The 6,044-nt window shown below is 43.6% G+C and overlaps 1 long non-coding RNA gene across 1 annotated transcript; it reads left to right on the top strand.

Annotated features, from left to right (window-relative positions):
- Nucleotides 1-1,333: 1,333 nt before the first annotated feature.
- LOC117868436 lies at nucleotides 1,334-5,796 on the top strand. Its single transcript, XR_004643627.1, has 3 exons — nucleotides 1,334-1,548; nucleotides 3,545-3,667; nucleotides 5,073-5,796. It is a non-coding gene; the product is annotated as an uncharacterized LOC117868436 (long non-coding RNA).
- Nucleotides 5,797-6,044: the final 248 nt, after the last annotated feature.

Genomic DNA, 6,044 nt, shown 5'->3' with positions numbered 1-6,044 from the left:
CCGGGGGGAGGGAGGGGGAAATGGGTGTGTGGACCAAGAAAGGTTAACACAAGAACATAAGAATGGCCACACTGGGTGAGATCAATGGTTCATCTAGCCCAGTATCCTGTTTTCCAACAGTGGCCAATGCTAGATGTTTTAGAAGGAATGGAAGGAACAGGGCAATCACTGAGAGATCCATCCCTGTTATCCAGTCCCAGCTCCTGGCAGTCAGAGGCTTAGGAACATCTGAGCATGGGGTTGTGTCCCTGACCCCCTTGGCTAATAGCTATTGATGGACCTATGCTCCAGGAACTTATCTAATTCTTTTTTGAACCCAGTTATAATTCTGGCCTTCACAACTTCCACTGGCAATTAGTTCCACAGGCTGATGGTGTGTTGTATGCAGAACTACTTCCTTTAGTTTGTTTTAAACCTGCTGCCTATTAATTTCATTGGGTGATCCCTGGTTCTTGTGTTATGTGGAGGGGTAAATAACATTCCCTTATTCATTTTCTCCACACCATTCATGATTTTATAGACCTGCATAACCATTAGCCTGGACTAGCCTCTGGTGTTTTAAACATGGTTTTAGGTGCCTAACTATAGACACCCAAATTTGTACATTTTGGCCACCGTCAACTAAAATTTTTGTTATGTAAACAAACAAGTTAATTTTTTAAAGTTACCGACAGTGATTTTTTAAAAACCCATTGTACGTCTCACCGTTTATATTCTCCTTGTTTAGTTTTTGCATTTTTCTCTGGCTGGACAATGAAAATCATTGAAATCAGTTTCCCTAATTTGTACTTACAGTCAGTTTCCCTTTCGGGATCTTAGCACTGCCATGTTTGGGTGGCAAACACTGAATGTTGGCATATTTTCATAAAACAGCTGTTTTCTTTGGAATTAAAAAAAACAGTGGAAGGATTCCACTGGTTTTAGGTTTTATAAAAGCATGCTCATACTGATTTTAAATTCTGGGTCAAATTCCGGTTGTCGGGTCCATCCATAGAACAATTCATCTGATGATTGACACCTGATCATTCCCACAGCAAAAAAATGTTATTGGATGATTGATGAAAATATGGTTGCTTTTCTTCCCTAGTTATTCACATAAGTCCACCCTCTAGTTCCTGCAGTGTTTTGGGGGTAGTGTGGCACAAGCAAATCAAATCCATCACAGATCTAGAAGTGAATAGCCCATCCTGGGCCAGCATCCCTACAGAAAGAACCGGTCACAAGACCTTATTGACTAAAATGCAGCAGCAGAAGGGCATCTGTTTGTGGAGGGAAAACTAGAATATTCCCTTTTGAGTTCCGCTTCCTCCTTTCGATCCACCTACCATCAGACACTTCCTGGGCATCTCTCTAGCAGGGAGAGTGTAGCAGCTGCCTTTTTTTTTTTTGCAACGCGGGCTCCTTCGCTAATCAGTGGAAGGTTGGGGGAAGGGGATGTTATCTCAGTGACAAATCCAGCCCTGCAAGTCTGGAAGGCGTTTGTGCCTGGGGAGTTTAAAAGTGAACTGCAAAGAAAAAAATTATGACCCTGCCATCACTCCTGTGTTAGTGAGTATATGACTGAGCGCCTGCTGAATTCATTTCTTTTTTAAACTTGGCTTCTGTCCTTTAAGTCTATGTTGTTTCCTTTCCATGCTTCTTGTCGCTCCCCTTTGTCTTCAGAGCCTCAGGAGACCTTGCTTAGTGTAGGCCCGTGACATCACTAGTGCCATGGAAATGCAAATCACCGCACTGTAATCTGAACTCCTGCTGTCCCCGCAGTCTGCCAGCTTCCTTCTCCCCGCCAATGGTGCCCTGTGCTGGGAGGGTTCTGAGATAAAACAATGGTAACTGTGTAAAAGAAAAACAAACTTAGGCTGCTCCCTGCATTTAATTTCCTCCTTTCCCTCCTGGGCTGCCACGGCACAAATGTTGTGTCTACACTAGGTTTTTTTCTGAACTATTGCTCTCCATTGCTAACAGGGATGCAGCCCCACCCACAGAGACTGCCAGCACCTTGTCTACACTAGAGCTGCCACCGCAGCTACTCTGGTGGAGCTAGACAGGAGCAAAGGCTACAAGATCCACAGGCAGTCTAAACTTCAGCTGCTAGATCCCACGAGCTTCTGCCTAGGGAGAGAGCCCTGATTCAATCTTAGTTCCCCTTTCCCTGCTGCCATCCTCCTCAGAGCCCGTGAACACTGTCCTCTCCCCACATCCTGCCACAGGCAGGAAGGCCCAGCCTCTGGGCATTGCTGTCCCCTCCTCTCAAGTGATCCAGTCCTGAGACCCCACAGTACCTTGCTGGCACCATCCCCGGGTGAAATGACTGTGAATAGGTGCTTTCCCCTGCCAGGTGTGCCTGCCCAGCAATCCTCTTAGGTCCGGTCTTCACTAGAAACGTTAGCGATATAGTAATAGCCATTAGGAATATAGTATTTTGGTGACATTTCTATACCAGCTAAAGTCCTAGTGCAGACACAGTTATACTGGCATAAAAGTGCTTTGGCTGGCATAGCTTATTTCGCTTGCTGAACTAGTATAAGCTAGACTGTCAAAAGCACTCTTTTGCTGGTATCAACTGTGTGTACACTAGGTGGGTTTGCCTGTATAGCCAGGCTGGTATAGCTATACCAGCACATCGTTTCTAATGTAGACCTGGTACTTCATTCATCTCCCTCTCACTGGCAGAGCAAACCTTAGCTCCTCCCCACACTCCCATTTGCATCCCCACTAATAGTTACAGATTTTCCCTAACATTCACCCACTCCCGCCCCTACTGCTATGCTGGAAGGAGAGGGGGAGCCAGGAATGCCAATCCCACAACCCATTGTGTTGCCTGAAAGGAGACAAAACAGTCCCAGGCTAACCCCCACGTTTCCTACCCCAAGAGTTCCCTGCTGGACTGTGGAGTGATGGTGGTTATTGAAACAATTGGACACTATGGCATGAATGGATCGAGTAAACTGGCTGCTGGCTGGTAGTGGGAGGAGTAAAGGTAGGGGAAATGCAGTGCTGTGAATAAAAAGAAGGCCTTGCGCAGGGTGGCAGACTTGAAGAGAAGGAAAGAGATTGCACAGCTGAGCTGTCCGGCAAGTTGGTTTGGAAAGCAAACCAAATACCTGGTCAGGATGGTGTATTGCGTGTTTCCCTTTTGTACTAATGGGCAGAGTAGTGGCAAATTCTTTTACCACTTCCCTTCCAAGGGGAAAATGAGAGCAGCATGGACTGAGGCTTGCAGAAGGGAAATGAGCTGGAAGCCAAGCAAAAATAGCATGCTCTGTGAAGATCCCTTTGATGAATGTGATTTCTCAATGATGGCGGACATGGCATGACGCTGTGGATACAAAAGAAACCCTCTGAAGAAGAAAGCTGTCCCCAAACTGAGAATACGAGCAACTGCAGGGCTGGCAGCAGGGAGTAGAAGTCTGAGCTCCAATAGGAAGCATTTTTGTGTGGTAAGGGTGTATGTTCATTGTGACAAGCCACACGACAAAAACGGTTTAGGAATTATTCCTATTGCAGGCAAGACTCCAATGTAACATTTCCATATTGCACTTCCCAGCCATCCACGAATGCAGAGGTGGATCCAGCGCTTGCGGATGAGAATGCTAGTCCAGGTGTTTCCAAACTTCCCGGGGCAGATGTCGGGAATATAAAGAGCACCGCAGTGCGAGGACAAGCAACAGTGAGTACAGCTTAGGACGTATCTCTTTAAAGGGGATTCTCTCTCACTCAGAGGTTTCCATCAGAGGGAAAATCAAAGTCATTATTTTTGTTATTAAAAACTATAGGGAAAAAAACTTGTTTGATATAAATAAGCAAAATGGAGCTGAACCCTCCTCATTAACACTGACCCTAAGAGACCGAACTCAAAACATGCTTTCCAGATCACTCCAACAGGAGGTGACTAAAGGAAGGTCTTTGCTGAGCAACTTTTCTGTCTAATGTAATTTGTCTAGGCTTGTGTCTCAGGCTCATCACCATCATATCAGAGTGTCTCTGTATTCTATAAACTTGTGGGAAAGGAGTTCTCACTGGAACTGAGCGAATAATTGAGTTTTTGGTTTGGTGGCTGAACCAAAAATCTGGAAGGGAAAAAAAAAAAGTGTTTTGACCTGATAGGAAATTTTTGTTTTATTCATTACATTTCAGGGGGTTTTTTTTTACACTTTGAATGTTTTTTTTTAATGTAGCTAAATTTAGAAAGGAAACATTGTTTCAGACAAAAAGCGAAAACATTTCCTTGTGAAAATGTCAAAATTAACTATTTAGACTTTTTTAAAAAATTCAATTTTTTATTCGACCAAAACTATTCACCAAATTCATTAATAGTTTAATTTGCCACAAAGCTGCTTTTTTCACTGAATAAACTATTTGACCAAATTTTTTCTCATGGACCTATTTCTCATCCCTTGAAAATTGGCCTGGTTCTTTGCTAATACAGCAATATATGTTTTATTCTATAGGAGACATACAGTTCTGTTAATTCCAAACTCCCATTTTTTTAAATTAGAGCTGTTAATATATTGTCCTATTAAGGTCCCAACGTTTCAAAACTGAGCTCCCAACTTGTATATAGTGTGCTCCAGAGCCATGCTAGCCATGTTCCTTCCAGGTAATCCCACAAAATAAAACAAAGATGCTTACAGAATCTGCTTCCCAATTTGGTTGAAAACATTATTATTGTTATTTATTTGTATTTAACAATTTTAAATGGTCCAAGAATTTGCAGCTGCAATTCTTTGAATAGACTTGAGTTAAAATAGAGGAAGGAGTGCGTAGATAAGAGCGTGCAATGCTGAGGGGTTTATTTGGATGATCCACACTCAGCTATTCATGCCTGCGCGTATGTGGAATGATCATGCATTCAATTCATTGAACTGCAGCCTGCACACGACTGGAGTTTCACAATCACTTTTTAAAAAAATGTCAATCATTTAAAGACAAATGCTCTTAAAGAGAGGTGTGCCATAGGCTATGGTTTGGGTTTTTTTTCTTTCTGTAAATTAAAATCAACTATAAATCAGTATACAACTGTCTGTCTACCTGTCTAATCTACCTGTCTGTCTATATTTTTTTTCTTTCTATAGTGTCCATCACCACATAATCTAAGTCCTGAAGTGGAGTGTTTATTTTCACACAGAAAAGTCACAGTTAAGTGGAGTTTCGCTATAACAGGAGAGAGCCTACCTGGTTATTGCTCCCGCCTTCTCAGCCCAGGAACAATGGCAAGGGCTTTCTTCACCCCTTGCATTTTAGGGGGTCATTTGTGTGTTGTTGCTACCAGTGGGAAGCAGCTGTGGCAAGAGTAATCCAGTTCCTTTTAATCCACCCTAAAAACAGATGCACCAAGAGTGGGAGTCAGTGGATGCCATTTTAGCCTTTTGCCATGGGATATTGTCCACTTCTCTTAACCCTCCTCTATCACCTAGGCCTGATCCAAATCCTATTTAACTCCCACAGAGTATGTCTACATAGCACACTAAGTCCAGGCTCTGATTCAGATTTGAGCCTAAGCCCCCGTTCCATCCACACACAAAATCAGTCTGACTTGGGTCAGCAAGCGCACAGTACCCGGGTTCTAGGATCCTGCTATTGTGGTGGGTCAGAGCTTGAATCTTTCTTTGACTGAAGTCCAAGCCCTGTCATTTTGCTGTGTGGATACAGCTCAATCCACAAACCTGAGTCACACGGTCTGCCTACTTCAGTATCGATGGGTTACCATGGCTATGAGACTTGTATTCAGCAACTGTAAACCCAGGTTTACAATGGAGTGTGGATGCTCAGGTCAGTGGTGCTGGAACAATTTGTACAGTGGGGGTGCTAAGAGCCATTGAACCAAACTGCAAACCCTGTATATAATGGAAACCACTTCAAGCCAGCACCCCTAGTTCTAGCACCGATGGCTCATGTGTTTGGAAATACAGAGTCCACAAGCACAGATGTCACAGATCTGGGCATACAATGCAATACAGGCATACCTATAGACTCCCATGTGCTGATCAGGCCCCTAGAGCAGGAGAGTGGGCGATGGTAGTCTCTTTGGAATGCATCTATCTGGT

This window comes from Trachemys scripta, chromosome 20, assembly GCF_013100865.1.
Source record: "Trachemys scripta elegans isolate TJP31775 chromosome 20, CAS_Tse_1.0, whole genome shotgun sequence".
Taxonomy (NCBI): domain Eukaryota; kingdom Metazoa; phylum Chordata; order Testudines; family Emydidae; genus Trachemys; species Trachemys scripta.
This window is presented reverse-complemented; position numbering and strand designations above follow the sequence as displayed.